Source organism: Anas acuta, chromosome 14 (genome assembly GCF_963932015.1).
Source record: "Anas acuta chromosome 14, bAnaAcu1.1, whole genome shotgun sequence".
NCBI classification, from domain to species: Eukaryota; Metazoa; Chordata; class Aves; order Anseriformes; family Anatidae; genus Anas; species Anas acuta.
In genome coordinates this window covers 17,593,355-17,616,937 of record NC_088992.1, presented here as the reverse complement: position 1 = coordinate 17,616,937, position 23,583 = coordinate 17,593,355, and the positions used below count along the sequence as shown (strand labels likewise).

At 37.0% G+C, this 23,583-nt stretch overlaps 1 long non-coding RNA gene across 2 annotated transcripts in view; it reads left to right on the top strand.

The window, feature by feature from the left end:
- Window positions 1-23,583, top strand: part of LOC137864391 (uncharacterized) — a 156,115-nt gene that overhangs the window by 38,485 nt on the left and 94,047 nt on the right. Inside the window, exons 4-5 of one of the 2 annotated variants that reach the window (XR_011101478.1) lie at window positions 616-668; window positions 4,145-4,430. This is a non-coding gene — a long non-coding RNA (uncharacterized lncRNA). Of the gene's footprint in view, window positions 1-615; window positions 669-4,144; window positions 4,431-23,583 lie in introns of those variants that run through there. The other variant, XR_011101479.1, reaches the window with a different exon arrangement.

Below are 23,583 nucleotides of genomic sequence, written 5' to 3'. Positions count from 1 at the left end.
TGTCTTGCCCATCACTTGACCATTCCATTGCACTTTTTTAGTTGCTGGTTAAGTGTTTTTATTGTGTAGCCACAAAGCATAGTATAAACAGGGAAAACATGGACTCTTATCTGCATTAATGCTGAATTATTCAATGTTTGAAACTAGCCAGCCAAGTTTAGGATAGGAATATAAATCCTTTTCAGATTAAATGAGACCTCGTGACTTTTTTCTTCCCTTAATTCTCAGCACCTGAAATTCTATGGTGTAAGGAACATGAGGTTTGTTTTTTTTAACATTTATTGTTTTTTATGTCTCTATGTTATTAGCACAAGCTTTTCCAGCTTTTCCATGTCCACAGCTGGAACCCTAGACTCTCTGCAGTAGAAATAGCAAATAAGCAGGCATACTACCTGCTCTGCACTTGTGAAAATGTCTGCCTTAATGTGAACTTGGTGAAAAAATACTATTCAGAATAAGACTGTTATTAAAAAGAATGTTATATTATTAATAAGAATACTTATTCCTGAGTGAATCCATACTAACGCTACATAAACAATCTAAATCACTTATGTTTTGACGGAACACTTTGTCTCTCCATTTTCCTAATGTCCTTTTTATTTTATGCTCTTTCAGGAGAAAACTTCTCTGTTTCTCATCAGAGTACATCAAATGCAACACTCCTTCTGGTAAGAATATCTGATTATTTTACTTATATTATAAAACATAATTCTCTGACTTGCGACATATTCAGCTGTTTTTATTTTCAGTAACTGCATTTAACAGTCTCATCTTCTTTCCAGCAGCACTTTAATTCCTTTTATTCTTTTGTTCGCATCTCCTCCGCTTTCTGAATTTATTCTGCAACTTCATGAACAATGCTGTAAATCTTCCTGCAGTCAGTATTTCCAACAGTTTCAAACAGCATGTGGTATGTCAAATCCAGGGGTTCCAAGATCTACTTTTTAATCCTTTTCTGCTTTTGTTCATTCTGTGAAGTTTTTGGCATCATTAGTTGTGTCAAATTCAAGCATGCTGCAAGCATGCTGCCCTAGCAAACCAAATACGGTAATGAATTTGCAGTGGAAAAGGAAAATGTTCAGGAGACCCTTTACTAACTACAGTATGTTTTGCCATTTAAAGAACCTATTTACTACTGTTTTTTTTTTTTTAGGAGTGTCTTATCCTTTCTCTTTCCAGGAGCATGTTACATTTCTAGCTCTGTAATAATTACTTTTTACACTTAGAATGGATTTGAAAGTACTGTCTAATTATGTTATATGTTGCTTTCTGTGTTTTGTGTAATAAGTTTCATGTGCTAGTGCAGAAAGTTGTCATTGTGCTTAGTCATGCTTGATTCAGCAACAGATACCGCTTCAGGATTAAGCTGATGTGGAAATAAAGTATTGGTACATCGGGATGCATCATCTCACTACTTTTCTTGCTCTGTAGATCTAGAAGCTGGCAGGGGAATTTTGTGTTTCCCTATTAGGGAAAATTAACAGTGGATTATTCTGTGACTGAGCTCTATTTGATCATTTTCTCAGAATTAAGGGTAGTATCTGTTTTTAAATAAAGACACCTATGGAAAAAAAATATATACATTCTTTAATACAAATAGTAGAGACCTAACTCTGAGTTACTTGAGTTAGGAGAATTAATAATTTTAATAGCAGAAATAACTCTTATATATGCAAGATGTATCCATAGAACTGCTGTTGAATGTGTAGCTTTCATCCTTAGCTGATTTCCATTTTTGTAAGATAAATGATGGCTTCTTACACAGCACTGAACCTCTTGGCTGATAGGCTTTGGGTGTATTTGACCTATTCTGATACTTTATAGCGATACTTTGTCTATTTAATGGAGTTTGGATCAAAATTCATACATTTTCTGAATCTCATAATTACTAGGATATTCTGGATCTGGGCTTTTAATGGCTTTTTTTCCAACTGATAAATTTTTAAAAGAAAAAAGCTACTAATTCAGGTTCTTAAAAACAGGGGTATATTCTAGACAACATTCTGAAATAATATGCATCTCTTCCTTTTGACACTTGTTTGTTTATAAATGGAGTGCTTTGGTATAAGGTGGCCATCAGGGATCACAAAAGCCTATGCTAAATAGCTATGAAGTATGTGTGCAATTCTCCATGAAGGGAGAAATTTTTGAACGTGTAACTTAAAAGAATTATGCTGAGAAAGGTGAACTATCCCCTCATAAATACATGAAGTACATGCCCACGTACTTCAGTGTAGCTAACATTGTAACTAACAGCCACAAACATTGAGAATTATGCACCAACACTTCAATATATTAGCAAATTAATTCTGAACGAGAGAAATGTTCAGATGACAGTGGAGATCTCGTAACAGAAATGTAAGAAATAGCATCTGTCAAATTGAAAGGGGTGCAATTGAAATAAGTAGAGAGAATTCATAGTGCCTGATTTCAAAATGAGGTTTTGGATTTTCTAGGTCTATAGAAGCTTTTTCACATGTTCAGAAATGGAAAAATTAAATGCTGACCCTGAGCAAGACCTGATAATTTTAGCTGTGTAGGTTAGAGGGTCCAGCTTTCTCATCTTTCATGTGCGGTAATAACAAAAGTTGTATTTCTTTTTAATTTATTGGTCTAGGAGAAAACATTTTCTTTTAAATGAATGCATTTGTTGACTTGTGTTGCTGATCTGTTTGTATGTCCGCTTTCTATTACACTCAGACAATTTATTTAAAAAAAAAACACAAATCAATTCTTGTGCCATAACTGGTACTGCAGTCTACTTAGTCTGGGGAAAGAGCTGCATTCTATTGTATGTGGGGATGACCTCCTGAAGTCCTTCCAACCTGAATTATTTTCTGATGCTGTGATTCATATCGAAGTACAACTCTGTGGACCTACATTTTAATGAACAGTTTGCCAGCAAACATGTCAGTCTGAACTGCACTCTTTCTGTACATAGTTTGGACAGGATTTAGCTCAATTCACTGAGTGAATGCACTGAAATTGAATATCTTGATGCTTTCCCTCCCTCCCCTCTGAAGTTGTTAATTTTGGCAATAGAATCTCCCATGTCAATTTAGGCTCAGTGCCTGGTCTTAAGTTTTGAGGAATCATATTTGTGCACTTGGAAATACACTAAAACGTAGGGTGATTGATCTATTTTCAGAAGAAATAAAACCAAGATGGTTTTATAGTTCATTATTAAGCATACCTGCCAGTGGTCATGGTATACTTACAGAACTGTCTATGAAGTCTAATATATGTAAATCTTGGCAACGAGCAAACTAAAGATTCATAGTACTATGTAGGTAAAGACTCACCCATTTCTCTTGTGATCTGTTCTTGTTTTAAGATCTCTGTTGTATCCAAAATATCACCATCTTTGCTCAGAGTGGAAAGAAGTGAAGAAAGCATTTATGCTTTATTTAAAATAATTTATTAATTTGCTCATCTAGAATTACTGAATTCCGGTGAAGGTTCGGACTGATTGCACTTAAGCAAAAAGGTTGGTTAGAGCTCTCTGAAGGAAGTTTTCTTGCAGTTTAGTTTAGTTGAACAAAGCAAAATCTTTGTTGCCTTCTCTCTCAGAATTAGTTAAGAAAAGCATGTCTTCCACTGCCTTGAGTGTGTTTCAGTGACAGAGTTTGTATTCATTCTTGTTCCAGGAAGCATGGAAATATATTAATCTTGGTTCATACTCCCAAACCATCTTTCATCCAGTGATCTCCTATTACAAAAAATTGAAGCCTCAAGACATAACATTTCTGTGAAATATGTAAGAAAGATGCAGGGGTCACTTCACACAGCACTGATATGCAGTCACCTTTGGAACAGAAACTGGCAGTTGTTTAGCTGTGTGCTCTCTGATGAGCACTATATCCAGCTGAAGCTTTGTTCTGATTTTAGGGAGCTGAGAGAGTATTAGTGCTGGCACTGGACTGGCATGTTTAGGTCAATAGCACTCTCCTAACAAAATGAACTGGGGAAATTTGTCAGACAGGAGTTGGGATCTTACTTTCTGCCTTTTTAAAAACAAAAACAAGACCTGCTCCAACCCCTTCTCCCCCCCCGCCCCATACCCAACACATATAAAACATAGATACTAAGCTTTGAAATGACAAAGTATCACCTGCTAACTGACTGATGCTTCTGTGTTACTCAGGTATTGATTTGAAGTCTTTTCAACATTGATTGAACTTAGTTCACAGAACTTGACAGGACTTCAGTTCAAGACACAGGATAAACCCAAATGTTTGGGATACTTGAGACAGCTATGTTGATATTTGCAGGTGATGTCTTCTACCACTGTGATTTGACTCTCAAATCATTTGGCAGCAACAAGAAAGAAGTGTGTGAAATTATTAATAAGATATTGAATGAAGAAGCATCTGTTTGTCCAGATGTTTTACATGTTACCCTTCCGCTACATAAAACAATTAATGATTTTATATTTATTCTTGAACTGATTTTTTGTTTTGGTTTGGTTCTGTTTTTCTATGGGGGAAAAGCCTACCTTAAACATCAGGATGCATGCAATCATTCAATTGCATTCAATTAAAATCAGTGAGTGAAATACCATTTCCATGGAAATCTGGTTAGAAAAAAAAATCAAGTCCTTGCAGCAGCAAGCTGTTAACTTTTCAGGGGGTTATTAAACTGGACTGGAATTAAGTATTTAATTCTGCCTTAAAATGATGACAAAATAGGTGATTGTGCACATAGCTTGCACGGAAACACCTTAGCAAGGGGCAGGTAGTGTGTTGCAGAGCCAGTTGCATGCCTGGTTTGTGCCCTGTCTGTGTGCACTGGAGGATGTAGTGATGTGTATCCTGAACCAGCATGTCTGATTGGAGGTGTCTTTGGTTTCAGTGCCTGTGATGTAACTTTAGTGCAAATAGATACTGGGTCAGCAAGACTGAGAAGTTAGAAGTCGGGCTCAGATGCCTCCTTTGAACATTTCTGTACCTGTACAAAAAGATCTGGTTCCAGCAGGGTGCATTAAGGCAGACCTACTTTGTGTAGCTGAGTGTCCAACGTGCTTTGTAGGTTGTAGGAACATTCAAGAGCTTGCACCACATCTTCTATGTGAGTGTTGTCCTAAGTGTTGCTCACTAGTCTGATTCTGATAAGTGAGTTATCATGGTCAGTATGATGGAAGGAAATATGTAGGTGAGTCTCACAAACTCATGTCATGTGAAGCTCAGGTGTTGTTTAGTACTTTTTTGGTTCCTTTAATTGTGTAGGAGAAAAGGGATCATTTCAGAAAAGCTGTTAGCCCAATTGCTGCAGGGCAAGGCCAGAACCAAAACAGAGCTGCAATGCCTGTCTGCTACTTTTAGTTTCAGATTTATACTTTTTTTATACTTTTACTGGGGAGAATATGAACAAGAGTTACAGGTCGTAGTTAGGAGAATAACTTGGAGTATAGACTATTCAGTCAGGACAAGGTTTGCACTTTGAATCTTTTTAAGGAAAATAATCATGTGCCACATTGACAGGCAGCTTTAGAAATCATTAAGGGTGAACGCATTTCAGTAGGATTTGTATTGCTAGTATTAGTCTCTAGAAAATCCCATTTTAAAAAAGACTGACATAACTTCACAAATATATGTATAAAATGAAACATTTCCATCACTTCTGATGACTAACCTCTGTAGAAATGTTTCCAAATAAATACTTATAATTTTCAAGGAATAATTGAAATTGTGGGAAGAAGAGATATTGATCAAGGACTATTTCCTTTAATATTTGAGAAATAACAAGGAAAAGAAAAAGGAAGGAAAGAAAGAATAAGGAAATGTACTAAAACTGTTTATGATCACAGTCCTGTAAGAGCAGAACAAAGGGAGCTGCAAAAGATGTGGTGTAATCCCTGGTGGTGCTCAGAAGGGTTGGAGCTAGATGGCCTTTGGGGTCCCTTCCAACCCAAGGTGGTTTATGATAGTGGCTCATAATGGATCACGTCCTCCCTGGTGAACAAGAGCCATTACCAGTTAGGTGGTGGTGGTGATCTTCTCATTTATCTGCACTGTTATTGAGCTGTAAAAACTAAGCAGGAATGCTTCCGAATCCTGCAGCAGGATTCGGAAGGAGGTGGTAGCAGGACTGTGAAGTGCTGCGAGACAGCAATGACACTGGCACTTGCCATGAGAATATAGGATTTTTTTTTCTAGCTTCCCTCTTCCAGCTCTTCTTAAAAATTTTTTCTACTTTTTTTTTTCAAAAGATAAAATGATAATCCTCTCTGCAGCCTTACAGAAGGATAAAAACATGCATGCAGAGATCAATCTCTGTTTCATTGAGCTTTTTATTTGTCCAGAAACATTAATAATGCTTGATTCCCTTTCTTAAGGCAGGGCAATAGGAACCCAAGGAAAACAGATGCCCAGTTTGTGTATGGTACAGACCTTCACCAGTCATTTGGAAGAAGTTAAGGAGTTTGCATTAAACCAGTCATACTTCCTCCTTGCCCTAAGCCATGGGCAACTGTTGATCTGAAATTCAGAAGTCAAAGCATTAAAAAATTCCATGATTTGGCTTTGTGCTCTCAGGTCTCTGACACACCACATGTAAAGTAGACACTTTGGACCCTTCTTGAACTAGAAAAATACTGGCTGTGTGCTTCGAGGTCAAGAGATTGGAGTTATCTGGGAATTCTCATCTTAATCCTAGCTTGATTGCTCCATTATGTGGATACTTGTTAAAATCCTAAAACTTTCTTGGACATCTTTATCAGTTACGTTACATATCTACATACACAGTGGGTTATCTTTCCTACGTAAGCAACTGAGGAAAAAAAACAAACAGGTAATAAGTATGAATCTGTATATGAAAGGAATACCATTATGAATGTAGCCTCACTAGTAAACTCATTTTTTTTAGTGTTTTCTACTGAATGTCAGAAAAGGCATGAAAGTGGTATTTCATGAGAGATGAGCTTTCATAGATTTATCAGTCTGATAGCAAAAGAAATGACTTAAATTCTCAAAATGCAGACAAAATGTCGAGAATTTCTTTCTGTTGCTTCAGAATGAAGAGGAAGCAGGGTGGTGGATGAAATTTTGTTTCTTAGCTCATGGCAGGGGGTGTGAAAAAAACTGAACCGACAGTTTGGGGATTAGTACCATTCCTACCTCAAATGTTCAATGTCCTTATCATCCTTTTGATCCATGAATTTAAACCACAACAGAAACAGTTGGTTCTTGGAAAAAACAATATTTTTCAATATAAATTTTAGATTAGAAGTCTTGGACAATATTTTTCAGTTGAGGTAAGAAATACATGCGTCTAAAGTTCTGGAAAGACATGTAATGAGAATTGACTTTTTATTTCAGTTTGGCATTTGAATGCACAGTTCTTTTCATTGAATTTCAAGTTAAAATGTCATTTCATTTTGGTTTCATGGTTAAAAAAAAGAAACAAAATGACATTTCAAAATGAAATAAAAATATCATTTTGAATCAATGTTAATATGAAAGGTCACTTTGTTTTCATAGCCAAAAAATCCCTCTGGAACAGAATATTTCATAGTTAAATGAATTAATATTTTTTCAAAATGTCTTATGAGGAAGTGGAAATTATTTTATACGTACAAGCAGATAATCAGATTTGATTGAGATGATTTGCATGCAAAATATGTTGGCTGGCTATATCAAAAAGCTTATCTTGGTTGAATTGTGAGCCTGGACTCCTGGAAATAGTTCTCAGCTTTTGCAGTTACAGCATTGCATTAAGAGTGCTTATATGGTGCTTGCACATGTGATGCTGGACAAGGTGCTTCCCCTTTCTGGTTTCCATTTGCTGGTTAAATGGCCGTGTTCCTCTGAATTCCCTTCCACCTCTCCTGACTTCATGTTCTCTGGGTTGGTGCCAGGACCCAGCGGAGCTGCACAGCAGAAAAGGTCCTTCCCTGTCATGTAATGGTCGCTCATGGTGCAGAAAGATTGGGGTTCCCTTCCTCCTCATCTCAACCCTGCAGTACGTTCACAGCTGTTCTCTTCATTTCTGCAGGCAGTACTTTGTGTGTCACCTAGGGAGTCTACAAATAAAGGCAAGAGGGTGACAAACTGGAAGAGCTGAAAAACAGTGGGTAGTTACTTCTATTTTTTCTTTTCCTAAATAAGAGGATATTTCATACTTTGCTTTGCAATGTACTTTTGCTTGTACTACAGAAATGTTTACCTTTTTTTTCTCAGCTTTTACAAGCAATTACTGAAGATGCAATTTTGTGCTTAATGAGTAGCTGAGCACTGAACCTTAAAAAAAAAAAGCTCCCACTCTCCAAATATTAATTAGTCCTTCAAGTTAAAATAGTTAAAAGCATCCACTTTTCAGTTTGACTCTCAAAATACTTTCCATTGTCAAATGGTCAGATTACCTGTTCTCTCTGAGGAGATGCATTCAACACACCCCAAAGAATCAAAAAAAAAAAAAAAAAGCAGACTTGCAAGTTTGCTTTTGGTTTTCAAAGTTGAGTCCATGATATGTTCCTTTTACTGTCTGAAATGTTGCTTAATTTTTCATATTAAGATCTCGTTAGCCTGGCACTAGCTGGAGGCTGACTGGCTGTTTCCTGCTGTTGTTTTTCCTGTTAGTTTAGGGTCAGGCTGGGGCTGGCCATTTGCCTACACACAGTCATAGCAGGAACCCCTGCAGGCCATCCTGAGTCCCGTGCTGCTATTGGGACTAACTGTGATGTTAGTGCAGGTTGCCCAGGGCCTTGTTTCCTCTGGATTTGGATATATCCAAGAAGAGAGAGAGCTTTTGCCACTTCCTGTCTGAACTGATACAAACATTAACAGACATTAGAGCAGCAAGCAAGGTAGAACCTGTAGTATACATTTCTAATTGAACGGGATTCTTACTGGAAATGTTTCCATTTTAGGTTTTTGTCCAAGTAGTGAATAAGAGGATAAATTACTTATCCAGTTTGCACTTGATGAGAAAAAAGAAACATTCCAGTTAAGTTCATAAGATTTTTTTGTTTAAGGTCTTTTGGCATCTCTAGTAGCTTTTAAGTACCCTTTAGCATTTATTGGTTGTCAGTAAACTTGAGCAGTAGGTATGTGAAACAAGTACTTGAAAATCTAAAGACAAAATAGGTGTAGATAAATCAAATTGGATGGAGTGCTGCATTCACACAGTGGTCTTGCTTAGGAAATGCACAGAGCCACGTGAGCACTTTGATTGGCATCTTTGCCAGGAAGAATTGATGTCTATGCAAGCTGTAGTACTAATGAACCACACATGCTTGTTGCATCTTTAACGAGATTCACAGTATTAGATGCTTCCAAATGAGGAAGCCAAAACACATCTCACGTGTTTCAAGAGAACAACAAATAGATAGGGAATGTTCCACCATGCCCACCCACCCTGTGCAGATGAAATCTGAATAGCGGGTTGTGCTCTGCTTGCTGCTACCTGGGTGAAATACATCCCCTGGAGCTGGGAAGTGGCTGTTGTGAAATGTGTGCTTTGCAGGGTGAGGCAGCTGCTTAGTGAACATGTCTGCTACAGCAAGGAAAGCCCACAGATCAGTAAGAAGTGTGCAAGTTGTCACAGGCACAGAAAATGTAACTGTGTAGATATTGTGGTTTTGACAATTGGATTATTTAAAAAATGCTAAGTGTTGTCCCACTGTTCAGTTCTGCCCTAGTGCCAAGAATGAACCTGCAATGCTACAGCTTAGTGTTCTTTGTTCTACACTTCCAACACCGAGAGCAAGATTTACGGAGGTCCCAAGTCCTTGTTTCTGTAGGGACAGTTCAGTCTGAGTTGGCTTTTCAACAGGGTTATTCTTGTAATCAATCACTTGTAATCAAGATAACTTAAAAACATCAGTAGTATTTCACAGCAGAATAATGGCAATGATACATTGAATCCCTGTGCTTCCAAATGCGTAAAATGAAATAAATGTGATCTCTCCCTCTAATTTTTCTGTTGAAGATGAAAACACACCATCAGATTCAACAAGACAGGGAGAGATATTAGTAAGACCTTTGAGTTGTTCTATTTAACTGCTCGGCACTTCAAGCCTTAAATAAATAAATAAAACCCCCAAATGTATTCAGCTTGTCAGCCTCTGGGCAGAGCTGCCTTCTGTTGTTACAGCCCTGTAGGTAGTAACTCTTAGAAGTGTTGGTAGAAATATAAAAGTGAAAATACTTCTGCATTTGTTTTTCATCTTTCCTTTTCATTCACACCTAGATTTTGTATTCACTTCATAGCTTTGTTAGAACAAGCTGGAGGGCTACGATATTGATGGAAAGTTAGTATTTTCTGTGTATGTATGTTGTATGTATTCATATAGGTAAATGGATGCTTCTGCTAGGGAACCTCTCACATATTCAAGTCCACTCAAGTAGTCAAAAACACTTCTTCCTGTTTCTCTTTCATTTTGGTGCCTTCTCAAAGCAGGGTGTGTGTATTGAAACACATCTTGAAGATCACAAATTTACAAGCAAGATACTGTAATTTTTATAGTTTATTGGCTATTACAGTATACTGTAATAAATTCTTAGTGCTGTCTAATCCTAAAACTGCACCAAGCAGTAATGTTTGTATGAATTATTAATTCTTAAAAGGGTCATATCAGAGAAATGCTTTGTATGGGATGGTTAGAAAAATCAAAGTGCAGCACTGGGCAGAAAAGTGACTGCTTAAATGGGAGAAAAACTCTTAGCTAGCAGAAAAACTATATGGTATTGTTATAGTCTCCTTTTTTTCCTGGAGTTTTATGTGTGCGTAAAGGCTTGGGGTTTTCTCTTTTTTTTCTTTCTTTCCTTTTTTGTTCTTTTCAACTTCCCTCTGTTGCAGGATCTGAGTGTGCCTTTCTATTATGGTCTGTATTGTCAGCTGAATTCTAATCTAAGTAATGGAAAAGTCAAGCAAATTAGGAAGATAGTGACTTTTTTTAGTACTTGCGGCCAATATCCCAAATATCAGTATTGTTATTAAGAGAAAAATGGTAAATATTGTTATGAACAGCCTATAACTGCATAGTTTCTATTCTATCCAGGGGAATTCAGCCTTCAATTAATAGAGGCAAGCAGATACTTCTGTAAAAGCTCAATAACATTTTTTGCCAATGGCTCACAAGTAGGGCATGTGCCATTCAGCTTGCTTTACTGCTAATGTGTGCTATGGAACATCCTGTTTGCATTAGCAGGCTGATGCTGGCCATGTCCTCAAGCCAGGGGATGATATTTAAGTAACTTTCCACAGGAGGGTAAGATAACTGAAATATATAGCATCATGTGAGTATTTTCATCTTCATTCTGTCTGGAAGAAGCAATAGTGACAGTAGGTTGCAGAGATTAATTTGCATCTTTAACTGGCATGGCTGTTTCTGAAGTGAACATCTGACCATACCTTCTGATTTAGAACATCATATTCTGCCTTGCACTTCAAGTACTGACTGCAGTCAGGTGAAAAATTCTGTGGTTTCTCTCTTTTTTTATTTTTTTACATGCCATCTGTACTGTCTAGTGGGGTTCTCCTGATGGGTATGTGTTTGGACACTTACTAGCTGTGATTCCTTCAAAAATAATAACTGATTATTGATGAAGGGGGGACTTTGTCATAGGGAAATAATTATTTGACATCTTAGTGTAATAGGTAAATTTAGGCCCATGGTGCAGGGAATATATAGCATATCCAAAAATCTAAGTGTTTTAGTATGTTTGCTAGAGTCATGGTAGACAAAGCAGGTATTTATTTTACAATGCATGACCATGCTTTCATAATATATGCCTGTTTGTTTGGAATGGATTTCATCCATATCTTTCAGTATAACCAAAACAAAATAGTGCTGTGGGTTACTTTAGGTTTTTTACAGTAAGCAAGTCTATTTGTTAGCATGTTTTCTTAACACTTATTACTTTTTGAACACCAAATAAGTTATGCATCCTCACAAAAGTAAAAGAAGGTGTAACATTTATCATACTGTTGCTGCTTCATAGAAGCTCTGAAGTCACCTGCTTCTTTCATGAGAGGAAGAGCATTTCTCTTCCTCCTCCACTTGATGTTACAGTCTAGAAGATCTGTTGAAACAGCTTGCCTCCCTGGAGGTAAACGTGCCAAATAATGAACTAGTATTTTTGTAGCTACATAATCAGGATCTTTTGGCACACTATTTCCAGAGCTATTCAGTTCTCTTGCAGTTAAAAGTTGTTGATCTTGATGAGACCTTTACTGAGAAAAGCAGTAAAGAGCAGACCTTACAGCCACGCAGCCTGGCAGGTGTGTGCTGCAGAGTGCTTAGCCATGGCTAGTGGAGGCAGGGAGAATCCTGGGACCCCTCCAATTTCCCTGGGGAACCCTACAGTAATACAAGTCTTGCATTTCAAAAGTAGCTGGACATCTGACTGCTCTTCAGTTGTTGGTTTCAGTAAAAGTTAAACGTCCTTCTGGGATTTATCAATTACTGAGTTATTGCATTTGTTTCTGTTTTTTGCTGAACTTTTGCTCACAATGTGTGAAAGCTTCCCAAGAGTTTTAAAATTTTCAGATGAGACTATTGAGCCTTTTTGTATGTAGTAAAGGGACTTATTTTAAATTCTGAGTTATGTGCTGGCACTCCAGTATTATTTGTTTCTTGTAGGACTCATTAAATAACAGCAAGTATTAACATGTGGGGAAAACTGTTTGCATGAACTGTCTGTTCATCCATCTTAAGACTTTCCAGTTACATCTTGCAAAGGAAACCACCTGAATGTGACATGGCAGTGAAAGCCACATAGCTCCAACATGAAGGTTGTCTCCACTCAATGTAGATCAGTAAAAGATTTTAACCACATAAAGAGATTGAACATGAGTTACTCCTGGGTCACCTCACAGAATAATAGTTGACATTGGCAAACAGAAGTGGTTATATCATTGTTGATGCAAATACACAAGTAGCTTCCCTTCATGGGCCCACAATGATAATAAGCAGTAGTTTTATGCTTAATGTTTGCTTCTGAAGATTGTTGCCCCATATTTAGTTAACATATCCTGTGCTGGCAAAAGTAATGAACACAATTAAGACCTCCTTCAGAGAGCCTTTCTTCTGTCCAATGAATTTACATGAAAGCTTTATTAATATCTTAACCTTGAAAATAAAAGAAAATGGTGCTTTCTGACATATCATTTAGCCATCACAGAATTAGCTGAGGGAATTTGGCACAGAAACATTGACATAATTAATTTGCACTGATGATATCAATCAACCTTCATCTAACTAATATAATCAAGTGGTGTAATTTGTTTCCAAAAATTATAAAAATGTATCACTCTGCATCCAATGACAAAAGAAAGAAAAAGCAAGTGGAAGTTACAACTGAAACTTCTCCCTACACTACATGGAAGTCCAACATAAAGTGGTGGGACAGAAAAGCCCCTGCATTTGTGGCCTTGCACTTAGCTCCTAATATGACAGACTGAATACAGCATGTTTTAAAGAACATCACTCTGAAGTTCATGGCTGAATTAAATTTCTCCACAGAAAACATTTGGCTGTAACTCTGACTAAATGGAATCATCAATTCTTTTTAGTTCAGAGATAAAAATGAGACCAAGCAAGTCAGCACCAGGTAACAACCAGAGGCAGGGAAAGCCAAATCACCAGTTCTTTGCTGGAAACTAACAAAGGCAGAAACAAAACCCATGCTTTCAAGTTTCCTTTATGGTATTTATTTTAGAAATGCAGAATTGCACGGAAGGAAAACATCTTAGCAACATGGTAATGAGCTCACAGTTTGGTAGAATAAAAAAGGATTTCACATGTAAAATAGTTTAGATTTCTGCTGTTATTTTGTCTGATACTAAACCTAGCATTTAAGTTTCTTTTGAAAACACATAGGTCAATTTTTTTTTCTTGAATAACCACTTTTTGTCCAGGAAAAAAGTGTGGTAATATGTACTGAAGTAAATGAAGGGACTTATCTTTAAGGTCCCTTCCAACCCAAGCTGTGAGAAGTCAGGATGATACCAGATCTCTTCTGCATCTTCAGTGTAATTACATTATCACTGATACCTATTTTTTTGGTTTGCTTTGATCTTCCTCTTCCTCTTCTCATTTACACCCTTTTCCATGTTTTTATCCACGTCGTTATTGCTAAAATTTTATAGTGACTCCATGATTCTTCACATCTTTGTACATTTGGATACACTCTTGTCTAACTTAGCATGCTGCATATATAAATGGGTGAACTTTGTACTTTCCTTATCCAGAGTTCGGTAACTAACACAACTAGTTTGAGCCCAGGGTCTACTGAAGCTGCTGTAAGTCTGGGTCTAATAATCCATTTTTCTAAGAATTAATTTGATTGAGAGGGATCACTTGTATAATTGATTTCCCTCTTTTTTTTTTTTTCCCCCATGTATACTTAGTTTCTCACCTTCATCAACTACCAATTTTCATCCATATGCTTCATCTCTGGGGTAGTATATGCTTGGAGAATGTGATGATCCTGTCACAGTTTAAGGAAAGAGATGAAACAAGGAGGTAATATATCACCGCAGCCAACTAAGCTGTGGAGTTCTTCTGCAGAGCCTGCTGAAGTCTGTGTTCTAATATTCATAACCCTCTGCCTGATAAGCACTTCGAAGTTATGCCTTCACTTATCCATTACAGTAGCAAGGAAACTGTTTACTAATTTGCAGTGGAGAAACAAAAGGAGGAAGAATAACCTCTAGCTGATATAATAAATGAATCATTTATGCAAGGCAGTATAAACACTTAGCTGTTTCCATTCCTGATTTTTTTTTTTTACTGAATTATTTTCCCCTCATTTTCTTCCTATTTCTGAATGCTGCTCATATTAAAGGGAAAAAGGTCTCTATCTCCCAACTTTATTTTCTCATTGTTATTCATTGGCCAAAGAAGCTGAGATGGGCATCTCAGTTTATTTAATCAGTAGCTCTCTGCAAGGGAGGTTAGGAATCATCTCTGTGCATCAGAACTGATATGTAGCAATGCCTGCCAAAAGAGATTAGTAGGTCCATGTCGAGGTGCAAGCAGCAGGGTAGAATGAAACCTGAAGCTGAGTTAAGTAATTGGGTTCTTGTTCAATAAAAAGTGCTTGTTTGTGTGTTGTAATGAAAGATCTTTGGTGCAATGGATGTCTGAATCCAAATATCCTCTGGATTTTCTGATGGATAAAGTGATAAGGGTGAAAGGGATTTAATTTAGGACTATTGAAAAAACTTAAAGAGATTAGAGAAATTCATAAATGTTCTTTCTCTTATCGTGGTGGCTGTTGTGACTTCTCAGAACCAGACTTGGGGTGGGCAGGAGGGACCAAAGTAACCTGGGGTGTTGATTTGGGGCAGGTGCTCTTGGGATGCTGCTACCATTAACTTCCCAACTGACATGCAAGTGTAATTTAAAAATAGCGCAGAATTTTTTTAAAAAATTATCTCCACTGATCATGTTACTTAAAACTAAAATCCATGTCTGTAAATGATCCTTGATTTATGTGTCGTATTCTGACTCCAAAACTATGTTCCTTGTGAAACTTCAAGTTCTCCAGCTTCATTAGATCTATTTATGTAGAAATAATTAACATCTAAAAAAGGAATGTTGAGGAAATGGATGATGAAATCTTCTCTGCCTTTGAGATAATTCAGTATTATCTCTAAATCTTTCCCCTCAGTGTCTGACTGGAACTACAATATCCAGATTGGAACAAAGGTTTATCTTGAAAGCAATTGTCCATAAGCGTTAATTGTTTTTTCCTGTTACTGACTTGGCTTCTGTAAAGACATGAAATGGCTTGAAAACAGACTGAAGATTTTTCATAGTTGGTGTGCTGTCCTTATGTAGCCACAGAATCACAAAAGTTACAGGTAGACTAAGATAAAAAGTTTCTAGAACCAAGATGTTTGCTTTCTTAACACAAAATCATCAGGCCATGGAAAACACATCTTTGATCTTAAACATGCATGCACATGTGGGGGAAAAATGCCATACACTTAGAGGAATCTCAAAAGCATGAAATACTGCTGCTTGACTTGATTATTATAATGCTTATTTTATTCTATAATTTTGTCAGATCTCAGGTATTCTGAGGTTAGTCAAATCGCCTGTTTATGGTGGTGATATGAGACTTCCCTTTGTTTCTTGAGATTGCAGGATAAATTAGGGATCATTTTGCAATGGCTTTCATTAGAGCTACGAAGTAGAATCCCAAAAATAAATGAACACGAATCGTGAATGCTTATTTGTGCTCAGGATTCCCATAGCAAACACTTTCAGCATTAAAAACAAAACAAGAACAAACAACCAAAAAACAGACTTGGAATGAACATGAGTTATTAGGCTGTGGCAACTCAGATGATGAATCTGAAATGCTCCCAGCTTTCCTCATAAAGTGGAGTTTTTCCCAAAAGCCTTTGTCTGTAGATGTCTTCAGTCAGAACAAGAATTTACTTTTATTTATTTATTTTAAATCAAGCATATAAAAACCTGTTCTTTTAGTTCTGACACTGAAGAATATTCTGCAAAACAGCATATCCTGTCCTTGTTGGGATTACCATATTTTATCTGTGCATGTCTGTGAGGTTGTTGTAATGGGGTAGTCATTAATTTAATCTGATTTGAAAGGTAGATAAATTATTGAATGTAGCATTTCCTGCAGATTGACATATTTCTTCTGATCATGTCTTAAAATCTGAAATCTTGATTTTTATCAAAACTGGGTTTATTGGGATTTCTTTATTTCAGTTTCTATGAGAGCATAATATAGCAGCCAGAATTCAACTCAGTTTTCTCTTTCTTTTGTGAGGCTTCATATAGCTAAACTATAGTGAGCTTTGGGATAGCTTACTAATTTCTTCTGATATTGAGATGAAGCACTTCATTTTACGAAGTGTGTAACTGTTGCCTTTGGAAGTATAAAAGAAGACTTTCAGTATTTATTCCCCCCCACTAACAGGAAACTCTCCTCCTCAGCTAACAGGTTGAAATCAGATGGACAGATTGTCTGCGCCTATCTCCACCTGCCAGCTGCAGGGGACGAGGTAATTAATGTCCCTATTAAAGCAGGGGCAGACAGCCTGGCTCATGATAAGGCAGTTTTCTCCTAGCCTGGGAGCCAGGAGTGTAGGTGGGCTTATTCTGGAGATAACTGATAGCACATGGGAAGCCTTACTGTTTCAGTACCCCACCAGGGCTACCTGCCTGAGTGCTGCTCATTTCCCCATTTCAGGTGGGGAGAAGTAGAATTTGTCACATATGTAGTCACAGAGGAAAAGAGCTGTCATCAGCAAGAATCTGGTTAATGGAGCAAGTCCGCAAGGGATTTCTGACCCTGAAGAAGGGGAAAAGAAAAATGCTTTACTCAGCTCCCTTGACATGCTTTTTAATTGGCAACTTGTATATGCTTATTTAAACCTTACTCATGGTGTTAGCTTACACCCTCCAAGTCCATTCATAGTGCCTGTATTGGCAGAGGATAAGACAACCACCTGTGTCAAATATGTAGTGTTTACTTTGTGGTGAGCAACCCTGTAGAGTGTACTCTTTGCACACTGTTTTGACAAAGTGACTGCTGTCTTCTATCGTGAGGAGGTATTACAGCTGAGGTTGGAGTATTGCCTGTTTGTTGGAAGTTGTGAGATCTAGGAGAGGTTGATCTGCACAGCTTCAGAAATGAAGCTATCCTAAGTCATTGCCAACATCTTCCTGAAGTGAAATATATATAGTAAAAGCAATCTTTTTTTTCTGAACTGACTTCTATATTGTTTGATTAGCCTTAAACTAAAACAAATGTCAATCTTCAGACATAAATTAAGTCTGTAGAGGCAGCACAGCAAAGGTGGCCAAGTATGAGATAGCATTAGGAGCCACTATCTGGCAAAATCAACAATTCTGGGGGGATATCTCTTCAAACCAAATTTATGTTTTGGTTCTTTAATTAAAATAGGTAATGCTCAAAACATGAACAGAAATCCAGTGCTAAGGTTTTTCCAACATCTGTAAAGGTGGCAAAGGGATATGGTTTGATGGTTCCCATTAGAATCAGAATGAATCATTCTGAAGCTTTTTCTTAAGATGTTTTTCATGTTTTTAGGTTTCTCTGACCAAAACGTAACAACAACAGAATGGATGCAGAACTATCACCTTTCACGTTAAAGAAATACGTTAACAATATATGCAAGGACCTCTTTTACAAGGAAAAACTTTATAAAGGATGTAACAAGTCAGTATTTTTGTATTTCTCATTCAGTACTGAAACCAACCTTTCTCTGGCCATTAGAGAAGAAGGAGAGGGATTGCATTCTCAGGCAGTTGCAGCTTTACTTCTGCAAGTGAGGAATACAAAGAAAAATACACCTGAAATATTCCAGAATGATCTATTGAATCTAATTAACAAAATTTGCTGATGCATATGGCAGCATCTTTCATTTCTGAATGCTTGATTTCCAGACTTATCTGTCTGGGAAGAGAGACAATGCCTTTGTTGTGAACTTCATTTTAGTCTACTCCAATAGATCAGTAGTGGTACTATCAGTTCACCTGTTAATGACAGGAGCCAAGTGAGTGATAGTAAATTTAAGGATTGCTTTTTATCTCACTTGTTGGCACAGGAAAAGTGGGTTTTGAGCATTCTTTCTAGACTCTCTATATGTTTATTCTCAATACCTTCAAATCTGCAGTAAGCATCTTGATACAATATGAAGGGCTATTAAGATATTAAATGACGCTAATGTAGAATCTTGCATTAGCTAAAGAGTCACTTTCATTTCATGTGTCATCCTATAGAAACAGTGCTTGATAAATGCTGCCTATTACAACCAATATTTGCATAAATCTTGTTGTAGTGGGATAGGTATATCAGATTGTTAGATAATTTTTCTGAATGTTTATGAACAACCCTGACATCTGCTTTATCTAATTAATTCAAATTATTAAAATAGAACAGTTTTCATAAAGGTAGAACTGAGTTTGTGGTTTTAGCTTGTATTTAACAAAGCTGGTGGTGAAAGCTGTTGAAAATGTATTCCGTGTATTCCAATACATGTGCTTGCATTCTCTATTTTGTGCATTTTTTTAAATTTAGAGGAAAATTGTTTCAGGAAGAGAAAATTATTAATTTCTCTCATTAGCAGCATATCTTCTAAGCTTTTGCTCATTTGAACATTACAAAATTACTTGATAAATAACCATAATTTTTGTTGAGTCAACTAGCAGAGGAAAAGAAACATATTGCTCAATACTCAATTTCCGGAGATAATAAAGTTTGTTTATTGCAAAAACTGCTTATGCATACGCTGCTTGGAAAATTTGCCTCCTTCAATCTCATGAAAAGTCAGCTTTCATAAGAAATTTTACTTAATTGTGAAAACTGGATGAATTGCCCTGCATCAGTTTCTGTGTATGTGGATGCCTGTGACATTTCCACAGTGATGAAAGATCGTCTGTGATTTGAGATCCTATCCAAACTATCAATATGCCACCTTAGTGATTTTTTTTTTGAAGGATTTAACCTATGTTTGAGTGTTTGAGTTGGCTGCTAAAATATGACCCAACATAAATTTGAGCTTTTTTTTTTTTTTTAAGCTAAAATTCTCACAGTTAGCCAGTGCTGGTCTGAAATCTCTGGTTTGCCCAATGACTGCCAATCTGCTCACACACAAAGAGCAGAGCACTTCTGTTCGTGTCACCATGTCCTCTCCTCCAGCCCAACTAGTGGTGCTTAGCATGTGCTGTTGCTCACTGTACTCCAGAAAAGGGAGGTGGTGTTAGTGACTGGAAAGGTTACAACTTTATTTTTATGGAATGAAATTTTAGTCTAAAAGTCAACTTGGCTATTTCTATTCTGCTTATTATTATTATTTTATCCAGAAAACTCTTAAAGTTTTTGATGATTTTTTCTCCTGCCGGAACATATGGCTTATATTAAAATTTGATCTCTTTATTAGCTAGCTAAACCTGTACATTGTATACAGTGTCAAAAGGGTCCCATTAGGTAAAGTGGGATTACACATGTAATGAAAGGGTTTTTTTTTGTGTGTGTGTGTGTGTGTTCAGACTGAGATTATTGAACAACTCCACCAGGATGCTGCCCGTTTACACCAGCTCATGTTCTGAAGCACAGCGCAAAGGCTGGGGTGGTTACTGGCAGATGGTTTGAGTGAACTGTCTTTGTAATGAAAACGATGCTAAGAGAATTTTGGAGTACCAGGAAAATAAAGTAACCTTTAAAGTAATGGATGACAAATTTTAATGTTTTTGCTGTGCTAATTCAGTGCCAACCATTTGAAAAACATGAACAGGAAAATACTAGTGAAAGAAGTGTCTTTTTTTTATACCTGTTCTGCACAAGTACATAAAGCTTCCTTTGCTGCTTTTCAGCATAAATTCCTACAGTATCTTACTCCTTTAAACCCCTGTTTCATCAGAGGGATAAGCTATTTCAGTTTTCTCAGCTTCAATCTCAAATGCTATTAATATTATCAGCAAAGCAATGACTCTAAAATCTGTCCTTTACTGCTGGAAATATGGATGCTTCAGATAGCTATAAATAATGGCCCTTTCTGGGAAGGAAATACTCCTCACAAAGTGAACAATTAAATAAGAAATCATTTTTGCTCCCTTCCTTTGCAATTGTTGAAAACAAAACCATCACAGAATCATGTTTTAATAACTGAGTATCATACAATACACCTGCAATCGCTGCATCATACAGAATCATACAGTATCATATAATCACTAGCAATAGGTCTTCAGGTACCGTAAATCATTTGTCAGGGAGGGAATGAAGAGACGTATGGCCATTCACAATTACAGAAAGTCCAATAACAAAATGGTGGGGGAAAAGAGAACCTAGCCAAAAAAAAATAATAATAAATAAATAAAGGTAGTTTATTTCAGCTGCATATTTTTTTTTAGGGAAATAAAGAGCTTTTAAGATTCTTTAATGACATTTATTAACATAATTGGCACAAGTAATACTTTCTCTTAGTTAGCGGACCATTGCTTTACAACTTGAATTTCATCAGTCTTTATGGAATGAATTGTATTATGATGTTAATGAAGGAATAGCAAGAAGCTCTTGCTGGAGTGAAGCAATGGAGGCGCTGGTGCCATAGCCTTGCCTGCAGCCCTTAGAATCCAGGTGCAAGAGACAACGCAGATGTGCGCCCACTGGAGAGAGGCTTGGCTCTGTATTGAAATTGGGAGACTGCATTGTAGACAAGAGTGCTGGTGTGAGATGTTCAAAAAAAAAAAAAAAAACAACAAACAAATACAAACACCCTCGTATTTATGAGCAGATAGAGCCATCTAACTTACTGCATGTACTGAAGGACAAGATATGCAAAAGAAGCTGATTTACTCATGCTACTTCTGCCACTGAACACCTTTCTAGCAGAGCTGCTCTTCCAGGGATACTGGGACAGGCTCTGACAATATGTTATCTGAGAAACCTCAGGAAACTGTTCTATATAAATGATATCGAAAGAAATAAAAGCATGCAAGGATGCCCTGTTGTCTGCCCTTATAATCGAGTGGGTTTGTTTGTTTGTGAAATCCAGCTTACAGTAATTTGAGAGAAAGAAAGAGTAGAAACCCTCACACATGCTAAACCTGTGAAGTGGGAGTGGGAGTTGTGTGAGGAGGAGCAGTGACCTGATGGTGCTTCCAGTACTGCCACCTGTGGGGCAGGCTGGCAGCAGGACTTCTTGTGGGGTGTGGATGTGGGTTGCAGACCAGGGCCAGAGTGGAGGAAAAGATATGAGTGTGACTTCTATGCTGAACGAGTTTGAGATCTGGGAATGCTATAATTCGTATTGTAAAAGTTTCTGCTTACATGCCACCATCACATTAGGTGAATACACATCTACCTAAGCCTTTAAAACTCAGCTAATTCAAGCCTTGTCTACTCTCTTCTCCTTCCTTCTTCATTAAGCTGCTTGGTCACATCACCCCAAATTCTTTCTTGCACTGGAAACTTTCAGGTGCGAAAAGAAATAAAACCATAATCATGACAAGGTTGAGAGAAACAAAAATCCTAGTTACAGCATAGAGAACAGGGTATCACACAAGGACTCAAATAAAAGAAGCAGTGAATTGAATGAGATGCATCTGATATCTGAATGCATGACATAGGAATGTTTGTGATGTGTAATTTACAGAAAGACACAATTTATATAACGTAATAGCTGAGAGCATGTGTTTGTGCCCTATCAGATGAATAATTGGTATTCCACAAATCATGTGTCAGGAGCCCTGGATGGCAGCTGGGAAGCAAACAAAAGATAAATGAGTAGTCTGGTGAAGAGTTTTTATTTATATACATCATATGAAATATTTTTGACTGTATTTTCACTAAAAATTGATGTCTGCAAACTCTTTTAAGCTTTTTCTTTATAGGATAAAACAGCTGTAGTTGAGGGGAGTTAAATAGTTTAACCCAGGTAAAAGAACACAGAGAAGTGTTTTTTTTATTGTTTTGTTTGTTTGTTTGTTTGTTTTTTCTATCTCATATATTTTCCTAATGTTTGCACCAATGCCATCTGCAAGTTTTAAGGTAATGATTAGGTAATGTATGCTGAGTGTGAGCATCAGTGCACTGGAGGAAATTTTAGGCCTTTATTTAGCTGGTTCAAGCGTATAACTGCCTTGGTTTATATGATCACTTAGCAAAACAAAGCTCTGGTACACTGACAAAGCATGCTTCTGCCACACAGGTATTACTTGAGGGAGCTATGTTACTGCACAGCACATAATAAACTATATAACTCACCTAACAGTGAACAAAATGCAGCAAAATGGCTCTCCTACAGGTGGAATCACCGTGCTCTTAGCAGTAGGGCTGTGGCACGAGCCACAGTGCCTGCAGTTCTGCAAGTTTTAAGGCCGTGTGCAATGTGTTTCTCGTTGGTGATTCTGGGTATCAAAAAGGGCAATACCGGCCTTTCTGCATCCATATCTATGCTTCAAGCATAGCGTAGGTAAATTTCCTTTCATTCCTTAGGCACTAATGCAAATAGCATCTGGATCCAGTGCTCAATTTAATTTATACGGAGGAAATCCTGGTCTGAACTTTGGCTATCAGCATTAGATGTAATAATGAATTTTTTTATTATTTTGGTGTGAAAAAAGTGCTTTTTGGATACCATCTGTTTGCTCCTTTTTTTTTTTTTTCCTCTAATGAAATTGAGATAGAGATTGTAGAGGGAACCACAACCATGACATTTTTCAGATTGTTGTACTCTTACTTTCCCATAGTCTTCCATAATCAGTTGTTCTACTAATCTGTAATTGTTTGTTGTTGTTGTTGTTTTTTAGCTTTACTAACACACGTGAAAGGGGTACTAAATGGGAAACTGCAGAATATAAGATGATTTTTTATAGGTCCTACTTGATATTAGTGAGAGTTCTGAAAACACTATACTGACTTCACCTAACCACGTTCTGCTCCCATGCATGACACATCACAAACATCTTCAGTTTGTATTATAACTTCCTAGTTTGATAGTATGCGAGTGGCCAGTCTACTTGAGTAACAACCACAATGACCATCAACAAAAAAAAAACTCCTAACAACCAAGCACAACAATATAAGATGTATAGATAAATACATCTTATATATGTCTCTATAAAAATGGACCTAG